This window comes from Rhinoderma darwinii, chromosome 8 (assembly GCF_050947455.1).
Source record: "Rhinoderma darwinii isolate aRhiDar2 chromosome 8, aRhiDar2.hap1, whole genome shotgun sequence".
Lineage (NCBI taxonomy): Eukaryota > Metazoa > Chordata > Amphibia > Anura > Rhinodermatidae > Rhinoderma > Rhinoderma darwinii.
This window is the reverse complement of record NC_134694.1, coordinates 64,671,198-64,692,508: the sequence shown is the minus strand read 5'-3', so window position 1 is coordinate 64,692,508 and position 21,311 is coordinate 64,671,198.

Below are 21,311 nucleotides of genomic sequence, written 5' to 3'. Positions count from 1 at the left end.
GGGAGCTTACTCCCTCTGTAAACAAAGCTAAATGCCGCGGTCGCTATTGACTGCGGCATTTTTAACGGGTTAAACGGCCGCGATCGAAGTAAACTTCGATCGCGGGCGTTGGAGCAGGAGCTCAGCTGTCATCAGACAGCAGAGCCCCGGCTCCTGCCTGCACGGGAGACCCGTGCAGGACTTAGACTAGGCTGACGTGAAAAGGCGTCAGCCTAGCCTAAAGCCCATTAGTGACCGACGTAAAAAGGCGTATTAGTGGTCACTAAGGGGTTAATAGTCTTTATAGCGTCATTGTCCTGCTTGAAGGTGAACCTCTAGCCCGGTCCCAAATCTCTGGCAGACAAACAGATTATCCTCATGAATTGCCCTGTATTTAACTGCCATACGTCTTTCCTTGAACTTTTTTTTCATATCAACGATACCTCTGGCATATTCCTATCCCACCCTGCCATTGACTTTCATAATGGGGTCAGCCAGGCTACTGGTATTTTATTTTTTTTTTACTGCAAAAATACCATAACCACTGATGGAAATCTAAGAATAGAACAGAGCCTTACAAAAAAGCTACAACCTTATGGATAGACTCTTAAGAGGATTTTGGGATTTGAGATTGAAGGTAAATGGTTTTTAAATAGACTACCTTTTTTTTTAAAGTTTAATTTATCCAGGTAAGTATGTGTCATAGTTCTGTATCATGTGTTAAATACTCAGGTTTTTCCATGTCCACTAGATGTCACATGCAGATCATGGCTCAATGCACAACTGCTGATAAATGGCATACTTTGTCTTTGTACTACATTCAATGCATATTGTAGAACAAAACTGCACTGTGTAAATTCCTATCCCACATTAATGTATGATGACTGGGATGTGTGTGCTTATAATTTACAGTTGTGTACATACAATATCTAGCCCCAAAGTAACAATTTTGATAAACTACAAATCTGCGTCGGTCATACTGCAGAAACAAGTGGTTAAAGTCAATGTTGCTGGTTTTAAAGACCTTTCACTGCTACTCAAAACCCAACAGCCAGCAGTGTACAGATTCCCCAAAAAATTATTCTTACACTTTTTAACTAATTGTATAATTTCTTTATTAATGAGCAGTTGTAACATGTTCCCTTAACCCTCCCCATGAAACATACAAATGACTCCATCCATCAGGAGTTTCAGACCCAGGCATCCGCCACTTGTAATGTAGAGTGCGGTCTCTAATGGGAGAAGGTAGATACATTGTTCAATGTCTCTATTTTACAGTCAAATACATATGTTTAAATTTTTTCCAAAGTATTTACAGTACTGGTATATGTGAGGCTGTCTTCACATCAGCGTTCGGTTCCGTTAATGGGTTCCGCCAGACCTTTCCGTCAGGGAAACGCCTCAACGGAAAGGCAAACGGACACAATAGCTTTACCATTGATTTCAATGGTAATGCTTCCATTGCTAATGGTTTCCGTTTGTCTCCGTTCCGTAAGGTTTCAGTTTTTTTGACAATCGTTAGAGCAGCGCAGTCGACTGCACTATTGTTTCCGCCCCAAAAAGCGGAAACCTTACTCAACGGAGACAAATGGAAACCATTAGCACGGAAGCATTGAAATCAATGGTAATATGAGTAAGCTATGGTTTCCGTTTGCCTTTCCGTTGATGGGTACGGTAACCCTGATGGAAAGGTCTGATGGAAGCCATCAACGGAACCTACAATGATGTGAACAGGACATTAGAAAAAAATTTACATGTACATTTTCTCTATTTCTGTTCTATACATTAGTTTACTTTCTTGTGCAGAAAAGAATTGATGCGTCTAACTTTCCTGCGCCTACCCTGGTGAGACCATCTTTCTGGCAGTCTACACCAAGCTGTCAAATGTATGCTGGGAAAGTGCAGAGTATTTCTGGTCCTCAGAGTGCTGCTGGTGTCTGCAAAATTTCCTCCGTACATCCAGCCTCCGTAACTGGTAAGAATCGTAGTATGTGGTGTTGACCGTAAATGTTAGTTTAGGGTCTATAGTTAAGCGTTTATATAATTAGGTTTATCTCTCTCCAACAGGGTTTGAAGCACCAGGGATTGTCCAACAAGAGCCTACTTTCATCCGTTCCACCAATCCAGTAGGTTCCCAAATCTCTTCCAAAATGAAGCCCCGTGCCTCAGGTAATATTGGTAAAAAAATGTTGCAACTTTTGGGTAATATAAAAGCATGTTGGTAGCGTGTACATGTAATGTGGATGGTGGTTTGGATCCACACAGGGTCTCCGTTACTAAACATCACCCAACCAATCTTAATGGTCAGTTCACACATTGTTTCTTGGCTCTAATTTTGATGCGGAAACAGCGTTGGAGTCGGCGTCAAAAACCCCAAATTGCTCCCCATTGACTTTAATGGGAGGCAGAGGCATTTTTTCTTCCCAACGGCTTTTGCCGGCTTGTGAAAAAAAAAAAAGCTGGCACGCTATTTGTTGGAGTGGTTTTCAGCTCTGACCTTCTATTGAAATCAATGGGAGGCAGAAAAATGCAGCGCTCGTTTGAAGCGTTTTTTTGTTTTTTTTTTGTGTATTGGATTTATTTTAATAAAGACTTTGAGGCCTTATTTACACGAGCGTGTGCGTTTTGCACGCGCAAAAAAAGCAGCGTTTTACGTGCGCAAAAGGCACTTGACAGCTCCGTGTGTCATCCGTGTATGATGCGCAGCTGCGTGATTTTCGCGCTGCCGCCATCATAGAGATGAGGCTAGTCGACGTCAGTCACTGTCCATGGTGCTGAAAGAGTTAACTGATCGGCAGTAACTCTTTCAGCACCCTCGACAGTGCATTCCGATCACCATATCGAGTAACCTGTTTAAAAAAAAAAGAGGTTCGTACTTACCGAGAACTTCCCGGCCGTTGCTTTGGTGACGCGTCCTTGGTGACGCGTCCTTGGTGACGCGCCTCTCGACATCTGGCCCCACCTCCCTGGATGACGCGGCAGTCCATGTGACTGCTGCAGCCTGTGCTTGGCTTGTGATTGGCTGCAGCTGTCACTTGGACTGAATTGTCATCCCGGGAGGTCAGACTGGAGGAAGAAGCCGGGAGTTATCGGTAAGTCAGAACTTTATTTATTTTTTTACACGTTCACGTATATTGGAATCGGAAGTCACTGTCCAGGGTGCTGAACCAGTTTAACTCTTTCAGCACCCTGCACAGTGACTGTCTCCTGCCGGGTTCGGTCAAAACGAGTTCGGCCGAACCCGGTAAAGGTCGGTTCGCTCATGTGTAAGACACTCCGTTCGGATGTTTGTAAACCGAAAAGCACGTGGTGCTTTTCTGTTTACATTCAGTTTGACAGCTCTTGCGCGAATCACGCAGTTCGCACGGAAGTGCTTCCGTGCGACCTTCGTGGTTTTCACGCACCCATTGACTTCAATGGGTGCGTGATGCGCGAAAAATGCAGAATTTTAGAACATGTCGTGAGTTTTACGCAACGCACTCGCGCTGAGCAAAATTCACGCATCGTCTGCACTGCCCCATAGAGTAATATAGGTGCGTACGACACGCGTGAAAAGCACGCGCGTCGCACGCGCGTATATTACGCTCGTGTAAATGAGGCCTGAGGGGAAAAAATAAAAAATCTGGCACAAAAATAAAAGTGGGCATATTATTTTCCACATTGGTGGTTTACAGAAAGAAAAAGTAATTCTACCCACCCGCTTCAGTTTAAGTGGCTACGTTTTGCATGAAAACACAAAATAAGGAAAAAAAAAATTAGAACAATGATGGCATAAATTTTTAAAGTTGCTGATGGGAATTAAAAGTGGACCTCAGTGTGGTAGGTTCCATAGCATTCAATGAGACACAGGGGTGGCAGGGAAGGGGAATGATGCAGAGTATCCCTCCTTATGCCGCTTTTGGTTCAGACACTGCCTTTTCTTTGGATATTTTTGGTTTGCTGTTGCAGGGATAGGTGCCACAAAGTGCCGCTCTGTGAGCCTATGCACTTCCTCTGATTCCAAGGGAAGAGTGGGGCCTTTTTTCAAAAATAATTTCCTGATCAGTCAGAAATGTCTGCGTGGCACCTGACTGTTTATACAGGACATATGACTTGTAAACTGTCATCTGAAATATGTAGATAGATAATGTTTTATGCCAGGTATAAGATCTTCACATAACTTCATATGGCTTCAAGACCTGGTCAGAGATTGACCCCCACCCATGTTTTTGTTGTACTCCATAAACATATGGGCTTTTGAATTTTACTGGTCGACCTCTTTTCTTTAGCATAGTGGCATCAGTGTGCATCGTAGTCAACATGAGAACGTCTTATCGCGATAGTGAAGCACTAGCATGTCGCCGCAATGGAGAGCAGCAGATTCCCCTTTTTGAAGCTTTTGGCTCTTTAGACCAACTGGAAATCCATTTATTTTATGGCGGATAGTACCACAGGCCCCTGTATTTGCCGCATGTAGTCTTTGGTATCGGGGGATGACCGAATAATAGCTGTCCACATAAAATTTGTAGCCTTTGTAGAGCAATGGGCCCATTAACTCCCATCTTGCCACTTGTTCCGATTTCTGGTGAGCAACCTGGAAGATCTATTTGACTGTCCTTCTCCTGGTAGACACGAAAATCCAATGTATAGCCAGTGTTGCTTTCGCATAGCTTATACATTTTGATTCCATATCTAACACGTTTTCAAGGGATATATTGTTTAAAATAGTCTGCCCTTAAATTTTTACCAGGGATTCAATTGACAAATTTTGGCTAGGAGTATACAGATTCAGAAATGTGGGGAAAAAAAATGGTTTAGAAGAGGACGAATCATGTACAAACTATTTTATACAACATCTTGTACAAAATTCATTTGGGGGGCACGGACTATTGTCATTATAGTAAAGAAAGTTTAACAATCTCATAACTGGTTCTTGCCATAACTTTGGCAAAACCTGGGGTTCCATGTATGGAGCTTTCTTTCCAGTAGGATCTTATGCAGTTGTTTTTTTTGTTTTTTTTTTACAATGCTCATTACTAGTGTAAGCATCAGAAACTTTTCAATTGAATTTTTATTTGTGGGTGTCCATTTTCCTTCCCTTGCATAGTAGGACGGGTTGGCTAAAATAAATTGTTCAGCATAGATGTTTGTCTGTTGAGCAAATAGATTAAATAAATTGTCATAAAGAAAATATGAAAAAAATTCTAAAGGGTCAAAATCTGTAACCTCAACTGTTACGCCAGGTTCAACAGTAAAAAGGGGTGCCAGGACTTCGGAGTTCCCAATGTAGAGCCAACTCCTCAAGGACTTCAGATTCTTGGGCATGTACCATTTCCATCTCCCTTTTGCGCTTCTGCGCTAGTACAAGACTGACTTTCTAAATTTTGGTCACTGGCTTTCGCGATTTTTGCACTCTGGCCAGACATGGCACGGTCATCAGAGATTTCTGTATCGCTTCTATCAAAGCCTTCAAGGGCAATGTCGCTTTCTGAATTTTGTTCACTGTCCATGCATAAAATTTAATAAGCCTGTTCCACGTAATACTTTTTGCGTGACCTCCTTATTGGTTTGCAATTTTTTTATTTTTAATCTGTTCGTACAACACCTCTTCTTCATTTTTTTTCCTAACTGTTCACATATAATCAATTGCGATTTACGCACTAAACCTCACTACAGATCAGTCCTCCTAGAGTCCTAGCAAATAAAAAAATTATTAGTTTAATTAGTTTCATTTATAAATTTTTTCACAGTTAATGTATGCATTAATTAACCCTTTCATGACCAAGGGTCATTGATGCCCCTGTGTCCAGGTCAAATTCTCCATTTCTGATGTGCACTTCTTTAAACAATATCTTTGCAATCGCTTTGAATATTCTATTTCTACTTTTGTTTCTTACAAGACTTAGGTATTGATTTTCTAGATTCGTTTAATTCCATGTTTTAAATCTATTCAGAGCAGACAAATCACTAAAAATGTGAAAAAAAAGTAAAATTTTTTAAACATATTTATCTGTTATGTTGTGTGTGTGTGTGTGTGTGTGTGTGTGTTTGTGTAATTAATAGTTCGTCTTCCTCACTCTCCAGGAGAGAGAAGACTAAAGAGTTAAAACACAACTTTTACTAACTTATCTGCCCAGATAGCAGCACACTGGCTCGTCCATCCAGTGATATCTATATTCAACTGGTTTATTCTGTACATTGATCACTATATATTTTCACATGTATGTTTTTTTTTTAAATTGTAATGATTGTATTACTGCTTTTTATCTACTGTTTATCCTAATCACCTGTTAATGAGATCATGTGTCTGATCCCCATATATAACACGGTTTTATACACTTTTTGTATGCTTGAAAAAGGCTCCATACGCTGAGCCGAAACGTTGCACAAGGGCTAAATTAAAAGCCATTTTTTCACTAAAATTTGGAGTGCTGCCTGTCTTTGGACGACTATACTTGGATTTGGAGCAGTGATCAAGCTCCCAGGGTGCGCACCCATCCATAATTTTGACTGGTGCTGCTGGATTGTGGAATTTCTTCAGCACACTGGCTCGGTTATCTCGGCATCTGCTGGATGGAGGGGGGAGGTGCCGACACACACTGGGGAGAAAGAGAAGTACAGACTGCTGCTTCATTGTGAGCAGATCTGCACTTGTAACTTTAGTTTCATAAAAAAACACGTTTGTTTTATTAAACTAAGTCCAAGAGATGTCGGCACTTGTAAAGAGAGCTGACACATAGATTAGTGCAGAGTTGCTCACGCTGAAGCTGCACTGCACTCATTAAACCCCTTCCAGGCTGCTAACGTCTATACACGTGCTAACTGCACGGGACATCGGCAGTTAGAATGTATATAGCCGTATGGCAGTGGTGAAGGGGTTAACTAAAATTTTATTATCAAGCTAACTAACCTACTATTCCTGCCTGCCTATTCTAACACTAAGGGCCACAGGGAATACAAAGTATATAGGTTCTATATATAGTTGTGTGTGTGTGTGTGTGTGTGTCTTCTCACAATCAGTCTCCTCTCTGAAACATTGTGACAGAGTGAAGAAGGCTGAGAGGAGATGATGAGCGCGAAAGGTTTGTGGACACGAACACCGTCGGCGTCAGAGCGCTTTTCTCAACGCTATGCCGGCAGCTGCAGAGGACTGTAGTTTCACGCCCTGGCTGCACGGTGCATATGCGGCTAGGACACGAATCTTCAAATTGTCGTCATAAAAGGGCAACCTCTCGGCACAAATTGGAGAGACCTGTCATTTTAAGCTGAGCCAGACCGGGAGAAGCCAGAGGGCAATTGCCCATTGGACACATCTCCCTAATCCTGGCACTTATTAATCCCTTAGGCCTTATGAACACAGCCGTGCCCGTGATTGTGGGCTCGGCCGGCCATGGACAGCCACCCTCATTTTCGGCCCGTGCTCCCATACAAAGAGAAAAAAAGCAAAAGATAGGAAATGTCCTATCTTCTGCGGCAGCTTTCTATGGCTTGGACACCTTCCCGTAAATATATGGGGAGGTGTCCATGGTCAATAGAAATGCATGGGTCTGTTGAACCACAGCTACATTGCAGATTGCAATGGGTGGGTGTGAGCATGTGATGTCACGCTGCCTCCGCCTGTTTGTGCATGGTCTGAGCGGTGAGCTGACCAAGGGAGCGCCGGACTGATGAGGTCATGGTCTTAGTGGCAGATGATGCCTGCCGGCACTTGCTACTACCAGTTAGCATTATGGATCTCTCCTGCCTAATGACTTATCGACTCCAAGTCTTTAGCTTTGCCTGATCTCCTCCGGGTTTGCCTCCCCTCCTACCGTTTGCCTCATAGCCTTCCTGCTTGCACATGGTGCTACGGAGGTTTTACAGCAGTGCTACGGAGGCTCCACAGTGCCTCAGTGCTTCCTAGGCTGGGTGGATGTACAGTCCCCCCCCCCACACACACACACACACACACATGGTGTTGGGGCTTCGTCAAGCTTACCTTGGCTTTAGATGGAGCCATTGCAGGTCGGTATTGGTGAGACCTGCCCAGCACCTTTCTTGCTTCAACGAAAGTTAAAAATTTACTACTCGTGCACCTTTTTTATTTATTTATTTTTTATAATCTGTGGATAGCATGATGATTTTTTTTTTGTGCCGTGTTACAGGTGCGAGTTGTAAATATACTAAATATTGCCCCCCTTTATGCTGGAGGTCCAGTGAATATTTATTCCCGCCAAGGGACCTGCTGTATGGAATGTTGGAGAAGGGAAAAGTGAGGAGGCATATCCCTCTTAGTAATTAAAAATCATCGTATATTTATGATACAGATACTGACTGATCAATAGTAAAGTTAATATCTAGTTTGGAAGATTAAACATTTATATACCACCCCATATTAATTCTGGGAAAATCATTTGTATGACTAATCTGGTGGGACTTTGCCCATGTATTGTGTTAACTATTAACAGGTGGTATTAGATCACATCTTGATAGTGCATACCCTTTTTTCTGAGGACCACACTAAAGGACAATAACCAAAGGACTATACTCCAGGCTTATACTGAAGGAACGAGTGTTTTGTGAAGATCTGCTATATCGTGCTTTCAATGTAATCTGTGGCTGGAGTAGCCCTTCTACGGCACGTGCTGGAAAACTGACTAGTTTAAAGTGGGTTTATGACTTAGACTGTATTTGGATGTGTTTTATGAGACCTCGTTAATTTTTCTATTGTACCTCCTGTATTTTATTTGTAATAAGTACTGTTCCTTATAAATGTCAGGCATGGGGAGGAAGAAGTTCCTTAGTTGTATAGAAGTCTAAGATCATATTGTGTGGGAATGATAATTTTCTTACGTTGTGGAAATATGGCTAATAGAAAACTAAATTCCAATACTAAGGGTAGACTATCAGAGGTTTCTCTTTCCCCTACAGAATAGTCTAGAGTAGAGAAGTTGGAAAGAGGAAATATTGAGAAATATTTAAGTAAGCCAGGGTCTGGTGGGAAGAAATCCCTATGGGATGGTCTTGAGGTGGGTGGGAGGTGTGCAGGATGGAAAGAGACAAATGGAGGAGAAAAGATATATAAGGAGAGCCTATCCCTAAAGGACATTTCAGGGCAAATCTCACGATGTTTTGAGGCAGTGAGAATGGTATAACTGGGAGGGATCAAGAGTGACCTGGGCCTAATCAGAACAAACATGAATAGTTTTAGAGAAAGGCTTGGAGAGATGGTAGATAGAACTAATCTTCTAGAAGGAACGTCATAGGTACTCTCAAAAGGGTTAAAAGACCTAGATATTGAACAAAAAATTGTCTGATAAAGTACTTGATCTAGAAAACCGATCAAGGAGGAGTAACTTGAGGATAGTAGGATTGCCAGAGAAGGTAGATGGAGAGGATACTTCTAAGTTTGCTTTGGAGTGGCTTAATACAGTTTGTTTGTTTTTTTGAAAACCCAAGTGACGCCTCAAAATGGATGGAAAATAATTTCAAGGATTAATACTGTGATATTAACTAAAGGGATGGGTTTGAATAGAAGGTAGGAGGTTGGCACTCATTAGGGTATGCTATGGGTAGGATCTGTTTAGTTACTGTGGTATGGGGATGGTGGGTGTTTTTGTTTTTTTTTCCCTCCCTCTCTCTCGATCTCCTCTCCCTTTTTCTCTCCTCAGATGTTGGGAATGATCCATGACAGTGGGTAAAAATGAGTTAAAACTCCTTTCCTAGCATGTTAGGGGGTTGTCTGACCAAGTCAAACGATTGGCAATATTTAGACTGATGCAAAACTATCTACTGGCATTGGTCTGTTTGCAAGAGGCTCATTTAATCAAGAAAACAATACTATATAGCGAAAGGTTGGATATGGCTAAACTATCAATGTTCTAGTAAATATGCCAGAGGTGTCTCTGTACTAATGACCGCAAAAGGGATTTTTTAAATGTATTTCTGTTGTAGTGGATGGTGAAGGAAGATACGTCTTTCTTTATGGTTCACTTGAAAATAAGAGATGGGTTATAGCGGCGGTTTATATACCGCCTCCCTTTTAATTCGGAGGTGTTATATAAACTTCTTCAATTTTTGGTGGATAAAGAAGATGCAATATTACTGATTGTTGGCTATTTTAACAATAACCTAGAAGCAAGATTGGATGGAAAAGTGGGTATGCTTTCAAAAGGAAATAGGAAGTTCCAGGCACTGGTTTAAGAATTTGGAGGGAGAGACAACCGGGGGAAACGAAGTATTCTTACTATTCAAAGACACATGTCGTTTTTCTCTCGAATAGACTATTGCTTTGGAAATGGTCTTGCGCTCAAAATTATTAAAAGGATTGAGTATGAAACTAAGGGGATTTCAGACCATGCACCTTTATTGGTAGTTTGTGCACTCAGTAATAACACTGATAGGAAAATATTTAGATTTAATCCATTTTGGATTCAATTAATAGATTCACTGGGGCATATAGAAAGGGGGTTAAATGAATTGTTTATAATTAATAAGTTCACGCACCACAATTGATTGTATGGGATACCATGAAGGCATACTTGAGTGGGGCACTGATTAGAGAAATCCGTCACTATAAGAAGAAAGTTAAACAAGTGGAACCTATCCTTAAGGAGAAAGTAAGCCAAACTGAAGATGATGCTGTGTCTTTTCCATCCAGGGAAAAATGTATAGACCTGGCTAAGGACTATAGACAACTATGAAAATTATTTGGTTCTTAAACCTTCCCGCTATGTGACGTAATAGTCCATCATAGGAGTTGTCCTGTTAACGCAAACTGATGGACTATGAGGTCACAGCATTAACAGGGCACTGTGTCGGCAGACACGTCTGCAGACACAGTTTTAAAGCAGTGATAGCTTAACGCTATCACTGCTTCAAGACCAGGACCGGAGCTAGCCTCCGATCCGGCCGATTAACCCCTTAGATGCAGCCCTAAAAACTGAGCGCTGCATCTATGGTGTTTACTAGCCGATCGGAACCCTGCAATGAAATCGCAGGGGTTCCGATGACTGCACTGGCAGACCGGAAGCCTGACAATGGCTTCCCGTCTGCCAAGTACGGAAGCCTGCTAGGTCCCGCCCAGAGGCGGGGCCTAAAAGGCATCCGGCTGCAACTTCAAGATGGCACGGCTCAGAAGCTGAGCCTGCGACATCAGCCGTTGGTGTCAGCTTTGTGTAACAGCTAACACCGTGATGTAATGGCAGGGAATGGGGCTAGCTCCGATCCGTGCCATTAACCCCTCAGATGCCGCGGCATCTTAGTGGTTTGTAGCGATCGACACAATGTTATCGTGACAAATCCGATCGCTGCTATGGCAACCGGAGGCCTCCTGGTCTGCCACGTATGATAGCCTATTAGGCACAGCCCACAGACGGGACCTAATAGGCTTGCTGTCAGTGAATGACTGACCACTCTAATGCATTGCACTACGTGGGTAGTGCAATGCATTAGAGTAAAGATCAGAGGTGCAGAACCTCAAGTCCACTAGTGGGACAAAAAAAAAAAGTTGAAAAAAGTTTCATAAAAGTGTAAAAATTAAAGTTTCAAGTTAATAAAAACAAACACTGCCTTTTTTCCTATAATAAGCCTTTTATTATTGGAAAAAAGTGAAAATGTTAAAAACCGTACACATATTTGGTATCGCCGCATCCGTATCGACCCAAGCTATAAAACTATAATAATATTTTTCCCGCATGGTGAACGCCGCAAAAAAAACGTCAGTCACTATTTTTTTTTTAACACTACCCCTCACAAAACATGGAATAAAAAGTGATCGTAAAGTCGCAGGTACCCCAAATTGGTACCAATAAAAACTACAACCCCTCCCTCAAAAAACAAGCCCTTACACAGCTTTTTTGACTGAAAAATAAAAAAAGTTCTGGCTCTCAGAATATAGCGACTCATAATGTGCAGAGTGTCCAAAAGCGGAGAACGTCTGGCCCCATTTATCAGTGCAACATCGGCCACATATCTCTAAAATATTATTTATTTACCGCATTATTATACCTTCTTATGTCCTGATGTACTCCGCACAGCTTACATATGCTCCCACATCACAAACTGAAATACCAACAAAACCCCAAACAGAACAAATGCCAAGCAAAATCTGCGCTCCAAAAACCAAATGCCGCTCCCTCCCTTTTGAACCCTACAGCGTGCCCAAACAGCAGTTTACGTCCACATATATGGCATCGCCATACCCGGGGGAACCAGCTTAGCAGTTTACGAGATGTGTGTCTTTAGTGGCACAAACAGGGCACAACATATTGTGCACAATAATGGCATATCAGCGGAAAATTTAAATTTTCACTTTGCACCATCCGATGCGCATTAATTACTGATGGAAAAACACCTGTGGGGACAAAATGCTCACTACACCCCTTAAAATGCCTCAAGGGGTGTCGTTTCCAAAATAGGGGTCCCTACTTGGGGGTTTGTTTTGCTATTTGAGCTCAGAGCCCTGCAATTGTGGGCCAATGCTGTAAAAATCACCAAAATGGACCTCAAATGCGCATGTTGCTCTTCACTTCTGAGCTCTGTCATATGTCCAGGCAAATGTTGAATGCCTTGAGGGGAGTAGTTTCCAAAATGGGGTCACTTCTTGGGGGCTTCTACTGTACTCTGGTACCTCAGGGTTTTGCAAATGCGACATGGCGCCCAAAAACCAAGCCAGCAAAATCTGCATGCCAAATAGCGCTCCTGCCTTTGAGCCCTGCCGTGTATCCAAACAGCAGTTTATTACCACATATCGGGTATTGCCGTACTCAGGAGAAATTGCTTTATAAAGGTTTTGGGTGCTTTTTCCTCTTAATCCCTTGTGAAAATGAAAAAATTCTACTTTTTAGTGGAAAAAACGCTGATATTCATTTTTACGGCCTAATTTCAATACATTTTGCAAAAGACCAGTGGGGTCTAAATGCTTACTATACCCCTAGATAGATCCCTTAAGGGGTGTAGTTTCCAAAATTGGGTCACTTTTGGGGGGGTTCCTACTGTTTTGGTCCCGCAGGCACTTCGCAAATGTGACATGGCACCCGAAAACCATTCCAGCTAAATTTGAGCTCCAAATGGTTCTCCTTGCTTTTTGACCCCTGCCGTGTGTCAAAGCAGCAGTTTATGACCACTTATGGGGTATTGCCGTAATCGGGAAAAATTGCTTTTCAAATGTTGGGGTGCTTTTTCTCCTTTATGCTTTGTAAAAATAAAAAAAAGTCAACATTTTATTAGAAAAAAATTTAGATTTTCATTTTCACGGCCTAATTCCACTAAAGTCAGCAAAAAAACCTGTGGGGTCAAAATGCTTACTATACCCCTCGATAAATTCCTTGAGGGGTGTAGTTTCCCAAATGTGGTCACTTTTGGGGGTTTCCACTGTTTTGGTACATCCAGGACGTTGCAAACGCGACATGGCACCGAAAATCATTCCAGCAAAATCTGTGCTCCAAAATCCAAATGTCACGGTTTCCCTTCTGAGCCATGCCGTGAGTCCAAACCGGAGTTTATTATCACATATGATGTATTCCCGTAATCGGGAGAAGTTTCTTTACAAATTGTGGGGTTCTTTTTCTCCTTTATTCCTAATAAAAATTAAAAGTATCTACGTTTTTTCAGAAAAAAGGTGGATTTTCATATTCATGGCCGAATTACAATAAATTTTGCAAAAAACCTGTGGGGTTAAAATGCTAACTATACCACTCGATAATTTTCCTGAGGGGTGTAGTTTCCAAAATGGGGTCACTTTTGGGGGCTTTCCACTGTTTTGGCACCACAAGACCTCTTCAAACCTGACATGGTGCCTAAATATATTCTAAAAAAAGGAGGCCCCAAAATCCTCTAGGTACTCCTTTGCTTCTGAGGTCCATGTTTCAGTCCAAGAGGACACTAGGGCCACATGTGGGATATTTCTAAAAACTGTACAATCAGGGTAATAAATATGGAGTTGCATTTCTTGGCTAAAACCTTCTGTGGTACAAAGTGTTGTTATTACAAATTAATTTTGGCAAAAAAAAAATGAAATTCGTACATTTCACATCTAGTTTGCTTTAATTCCTGTGAAATGCTTAAAGGGTTAAACTTTTTTTAATGCTGTTTTGAATACTTTGAGGGGTGCATTTTTTAAAATGGGGTGATTTATGGGGACTTTCTAATATATAAGGACCTCAAAGCCACTTCAAAACTGAACTGGCCCTGTAAAAATCGCCTTTTGAAATTTTCTTGAAAATATGAGAAATTGCTGCTAAAGTTCTAAGCCTTGTAACAACCTAGAGAAATAAAAGGACGTTCAAAACACAATGCAAACATAAAGTAGACATATGGGGATGTTAACTAGTAACTATTTTGTGTGGTGTTACGATCTTACAAGCAAATACAATTAAATTAAGAAAAATTCAAATTTTGAAAAAAAAAATTCAAAATTGTGGTGTTTTTCACAAATACTGAATTTATCGACCAAATTTTTTTTTACGAACATCAAGTACAATATGTCACGAGAAAACAATCTCCGAAACGCTTGGCTAGGTGAAAGCATTCCAAAGTTATTACCACATAAAGTAACACATGTCAGATTTGAAAAAATCGGCTGTGTCCTGAAGGCCAAAACAGGCTGTGTCCTTAAGGGGTTACAAAGGCTCTGTCACCAGATTATAAGTGCCCTATCTCCTACATAATCTAATGCAGATAACAGCAGTGGTTTTTATTTGGAAAAACGATCATTTTTGAGCAAGTTATGAGCAATTTTAGATTTATGCTAATTCGTATTTTAATGACCGACTGGGCGTGTTTTTACTTTTTACCAACTGGGCGATGTACAAAGCAGTGTATGACGCTGACCAATCGGTGACCAATCAGTCATACACTTTTCATTGTTCCAGCCCAGCTTCTTTCACTGCACACACCGTGTGATTGTGCACTGGAACAATCAGAAGAGTATGACTGATTGGTCAGCATCATACACTCCTTTGTACAACGCCCAGTTGGTAAAAAGTAAAAACACGCCCAGCTGGTCATTAAGAAACGAATTAGCAGAAGTCTAAAATTGCTCATAACTTCCTCAAAAATGATTTTTTTTTCAAAATAAAAAAGTTTTCTAATAAAAATTTTATTTTTACAAGTCATAAAGGAGAAAAAGCACCCCAACATTTGGAAACGAATTTATCCCGATTACGGCAATACCCCATATGTGGTCATAAACTGCTGTTTGGACACACGGCATGGGTCAAAAGTGAAGGATTACCATTTGGAGCTCAAATTTTGCTGGAATGGTTTTCGGGTGACATGTCACATTTGCAAAGTGACCCCTTTTTGGAAGCTACACCCCTTAAAAAGGCTCTGTCACCAGATTATCAAATCCCTATTGCATGTGATCGGCGCTGTAATGTAGATAACCGTAAAGTTTTTTTGTTTTTTTTAAAAACGTTCATTTTTGGCAGATGAGAAGTGGATGATGATGATTTGTCAGCATCATACACTTCTATTCACAACGCCCAGTTAGTAAAACAAGTAAACACGCCCAGTTAAAAACACCATACACGCCCAGTTGGAAATACGAAAAAAAAAACACGCCCAGTTGTCCATTTCAAAGCTCATTTGCATATATATATATAAAATCGCTCATAACTTGGAAAAAAATGAATGTTTTTAAAAAAACAAAACTGTTACTGTTATCTACATTGCAGCGCCGATCACATGCAATAGGAGATAGGGATTTTATAATCTGGTGACAGAGCCTCTTTAAGGAATCTATCTAGGGCTATAGTAAGCATTTAGACCCCACTGGACATTTGCAGAATTTATTGGAATTAGGCCCAAAAAAAAAAATCAACATTTTTACCACTAAAAAGGTGAATATTTGTATTTCCTCAGGGATAAAAGGAGAAAAAGCACCCAAACATTTGTAAAGCAATTTCTCCCGAGTACGAAAATACCCCACATGTGGTCATAAACTGCTTTTTGGACAAATGGCAGGGCTCAAAGGTAGGAGAACTATTTGGAATGCAGATTTTGCTGGATTGATCTTAAGGTACCAGAGTACAGTGGAAGCCCCCAAGAAGTGACCCCATTTTGGAAACTACACTCCTCAAGGCATTTAACATTTGCCTGGACATATGAGAGAGCTCAGAAGTGAAGAGCAACATGCTCATTTGAGGTCTATTTTGGTTATTTTCAGAGCATTGGCCCACAATTACAGGGCTCCGAGGTCAAATAGTAAAACAAACCCCCAAGTAGTGACCCCCATTTTGGAAACTACACCCCTTGAGGCATTTTAAGGGGTGTAGTGAGAATTTTTCCCCCACAGGTGTTTCCCCATTAATAATTAATGTGCAGTGGATAGTGAAAATTGCAATTTTCCGCTGATATGCCATTTTAGTGCACAATATTTTGTGCCCAGCTCATGCCACTGAAGACAAATACCTCAAACTGTTAAGCGGGTTCTCCCGGGTATGGCGATGCCATATATATGGACGTAAACTGCTGTTTGGGCATGCTGCATGGCTCAGAAGGGAGGGAGCGCCATTTGGCTTTTGGAGCGCAGATTTAGCTTGGTGGTAGTTTTGTTTGAAGTTTTGCTGGCATTTCAGTTTATAATGTGAGGGCATATGTAATCTGTGCGGAGGGTATAATCCGGGTATAATAAGGGGGTATAATAATGCCGAAAAAAAATAATATTTCAGAGCTATGTGGCCAGTGTCGCATCGAAAAATGGTGCCCGATCTTATCCGCTTTTGGATACTCTGCACATATTGTGTCACCGTATTCTGAGAGCCAGAACTTTTTTTTCATTTTTCAGTCAGTTTTTTTTGTCCTACTAGGGGACTTGAGGGCCCGCACCTCTGATCTTTACTCTAATGCATTGCACTACCCACATGTGTAACATACATAACAACGGCTGATGACGCAGGCACCACTTCTGAGCCTGCGCCACCTTGTTACTGCGGCCGGTTGCCTTTTAGGCCCCACCTCTGCGCGGGACCTAGCAGGCGTCCGTTCTAGGCAGACAGGAGGCCATTGTTGGGCCTTCGGTCTGCCGGAGCAGTCATCAGAACCCTGCAATGAAATTGCGATCTGGTTGTAAACACCATAGATGCAGCGCTCGCTTTTGAGCGCTTCATCTAAGGGGTTAATCGGCCGGATCGGAGGCTAGCTCCGGTCCTCACCTTGAAGCAGTGATCGCGTTAAGCGATCACTGCTCTAAGGTGGTGTCTGCAGACACCGTAACTTGTTAACGCGAACTGGCGTACTATTACTTCATAGCGTTAACAGTCCACCACCCGTGATGTAAGAGTACGTCACAGGGCGTTAAAGGGAATGTGTTGCCAGCAAAACATGTTTTTTATTTTTTAGTTAAACAATTAGTGTGTAGGTGATTAAACATTGTTCTCATTTTTTTTTATTTTTTCCACGAGTCAGGAAATATTATAAATTGGATTCAATTTATAATATTTCCCAGCACTGGTCACTAGATGGAGCAATTCCTAAAATTGCAGCATTTCATGTGGTAAAGCAACCACATTGCTTTATGCTGCAAAATTGGGAAAAAATCCCTCGCTCTAGTGAGCTCTCAGAATCCCCCCTCCTTTATCCTGGCTAGTGCCGGGAGAAACGAGGGGTTTGAACGGTCTAACCTCCTACACTGTGTGTCGCCATTTTTTTAGCTAACACACAGTGTAGAAGGTTTACATACACTAGTAAAACACACTGAAACACGAACATACATAGAAATCACTTACCTGCTCCAGTCGCCGCCGCTCCCTCCGGTCCGTCCGCTCAGTCTGCTGCCGCTGCTCCATGTGCACAAGTCCGGAAGCCGCGACTGGAAGTAGTAATCTTACTGCCCGGCCGCGACTTCCGGTCCACAGGAAAATGGCGCCGGACGGCGCGCATTTCAAATCGGACTCTGTGGGAGCGGCGCATGCGCCGTTCCCACACACACGGCGTACACCAAAATAGATGGAACGGGCCCCGTTCGCAGTCCCTATGGGACTGGAGCTGCCGTATTCCATGTCTGTATGTGTCGTTAATCGACACATACAGAAATGGAAAAAAAAATGGCAGCCCCCATGGGGAAGAAAAAGTGTAAAAATAGAAAAAAGTAACACACAAACACACAAATAAATATAAACGTTTTTAATAAAACCCTAACATAAAACTGATATAAAAAAAATAAATGTTGGTGACACTGTTCCTTTAAGGGGTTAAAACACAAGAGCAACTTCTTTTGAGCTATGGTGGTGTTGTGGAAATGGGAACTCCGGGGAAAGGTTGGCAAGGATTATTAAGGCCCAAAAGAAAAAAGTATGTATTTCGGCTATAAAAAAAACGAGAGGGAAGAAATTGTGGTGGGGTAAGATAAAGTGGGAGCAGCTTTTCTTTTCTATTTTAAGAATATCTATCTTTCAAGGGGGAAGGGGTCAATGAAAGAGAATGTGGTGTTCTTGTTGAGAACAGTGCAGTCTTCATTGTCTAAGGAAAAGAGTGGCTTGAGGCACCAATTTCCTTGGCTGTATCCCCAGATGGAAAGACCCCGGGTTTGGATTCACTCCCATTTGAGATCTATAAAAAAAAAATTGAGAAATCTTGTTGCCAGAGTTACTAGCTTCCTATGAAAATGATTTGTAAGTATTTATGGTTCATAATCGGCGCTGCAACTAAGTGATGGAAGTAAGGTGAATAGATAAACTCTTTATTGTATTCAGGCTACACGTTTCAATGCCGCACCAGCATCTTCATCAGGCCATATAAAATGACTATACAAACAGCACTACTTAAATACAACACATTGTTGGAAAAAACCGCCAATGTAACCGGGGTCAAGGTACCCTGGTGACGTCATCCTGCAGGTCAAAGTTTATAAAACCGAACAATTAAATACATAGAAAATTCAATGTAAACCTTGAAAAAGGTGGTACTTAATATTAATGCATAAAGACATAAAATAAATAGCAATCATTATAGACTATACAAATCACCAGTTTTCCACCAGTTATATTGATTTTTTGGGATTTGACCATTGGTTTCGACAAAAAAACAAACTAATTCAGCACTAAAACACATTTTAAAACTGTAGATGTCAATAGTTACATCGATTTTAGGAGTGAGCATTATCCACCATGGATTAAAAATGTCCCCTTCGGACACTTTTGAAGGGTTAGGAAGAATTGCTCTTCTGACAATAATTTCCTTAAAGAATGTAAAGTTCTGGAAAGGGATTTAGGGAAAAAAACTTTCCATCGAGCCTTATAAAAGGGGCACGCTCAAGAGCTGCTAAATTAACCCAAGGGGCTTGCATTAATCAAGTTTAAAACGAAAAAGTAAGATAAAAATTGCAAACATTTTATTACATCATATAACAGTGGGAACAAATTTGTGAGATTGATCCTGACCAAATATTGGCACATTTTGGAAAAATGACCCCTTTTTAAAAGATGTACTGCCTAATAAACCGGCTATTACTTTCAGACAGTCAAGGAATTTGAGAAGTATTCTTGCCCCCAGCAGAATAGATAAGCTCAAACCACCTGCTCAAAATATTTTGCCTTCTCTAATCGGCTCCTATAAATGCAGTCAAGCACGATGTTTATGTTGCAATAATATTGCCCATAAAAAGGAAGTTTTTACGTCAACCGTTACTTCTGAAACCTTTCCTATTAAATCTTTCCTGAACTGTGGGAGTATATATGTCATATACCTTTTAGAGTGTTCCTGTCGGCTACGATACATTGGGAGAACAATCCAATGTCTATGTAGTAGAATTAATAAGCACAGGTTCAATGTGCTAAAAGGTTTTCTGAAACAGTGTTTCCCGACACTGTGGTTCGACACAACTGTAAATTTGATAAAAATCAGCATTACTCCTATTGAACAGATATCTCCCGATGTTCCTAACCGTTTTCTAATACTAAAACAAAGAGAAATGTTAAATACTTTTGTGTCAAAAAAGACAAAAGTATAATAGGTATGATACCTTTATTGGCTAACCATAAAAGTTCTATATGCAAGCTTTCAGAGCACAGAGGCCCCTTCTTCAGGCAGTTTACAAATGAGAGAATTACTGGATTTTTAAACTTGTCACTCTTCATCCGAAAGGTCTGAATGATATTTCAGAAACATTGCTTGATTGATAACCTAAGTTGTATAAATAATCAATTACTTACTAATCACTTACTACAAATACACTCTTCAAATGGTATAATGAAATACTAATATAAAGTAGACCTGTGGAGTTATTTAGTTGACTCACCTTGTCAGCAGCCCTGTACGATTTGTTCCTTCCAGTCTTCCCCGACTTCAGTGGCTGAGTGTGGTTGCCTTGACTACAGGGACGCTTTCAGCGGCGCCTGTGTCTCTATGGGACCTGTATCAAGAAAACTGGTTCGTTTATATTGATTTTGGTTTTACTTCTAAATTGTAAATTATATTATATAGAATGGTTAATATTATACTATAGCTCTTTTTTATGTGAGTTTGCTTTTTATAATACTTTTTATGTTTTATCAGTTCTTGTGCGACCTTTGTAGCACCGTAATTTATTATATTAATATGATTGTGTGATTTGTATAGTCTATAATGATTGCTATTTATTTTGTCTTTATGCATTAATGTTAAGTACCACTTTTTTCAAGGTTTACATTGAATTTTATATGTATTTAATTGTTCGGTTTTATAAACTTTGACCTGCAGGATGACTTCACCAGGGTACTTTGACCCCGGTTACATTGGCGGTCTTTTCCAACAACGTGTTGTATTTAAAGAGACTGTCACCACATTATAAGTGCCCTATCTCCTACATAAGGAGATCGGCGCTGTAATGTAGGTGACCGTAATGCTTTTTATTTAAAAAAACTATCTTTTTTCACAAAGTTAGGAGCGATTTAAGTTTATGCTAATGAGCTTTCTTAATGCCCAAGTGGGCGTACTTTTACTTTCGACCAAGTGGGCGTTGTACAGAGGAGTGCATGACGCTGACCAATCGGCATCATGCACTGCTCTCCATTCATTTACACTGCACTAGCGATATAGATATATCGCTATGTGCAGCCTCATACACAAACCCTAACATTACTACAGTGTCCTGATAATGAATACACATGAAATCCAGCCTGGACGTCATGTGTACTCAGAATCCTGACACTTCTGACTCTTTTTTTGTGAGATTCCAGCAACGGATACGAAATCTCGCGAGATCTCGGAGCTAAACGAGATTTGGTTTCACTTGCCGGAATCTCACAAAAAAAGATTCAGAAGTGTCAGGATTCTGAGTACACATGACGTCCAGGCTGGATTTCATCTGTATTCATTATCAGGACACTAGTAATGTTAGGGCTTGTGTATGAGGCTGCACATAGCGATATATCTATATTGCTAGTGCAGTGTAA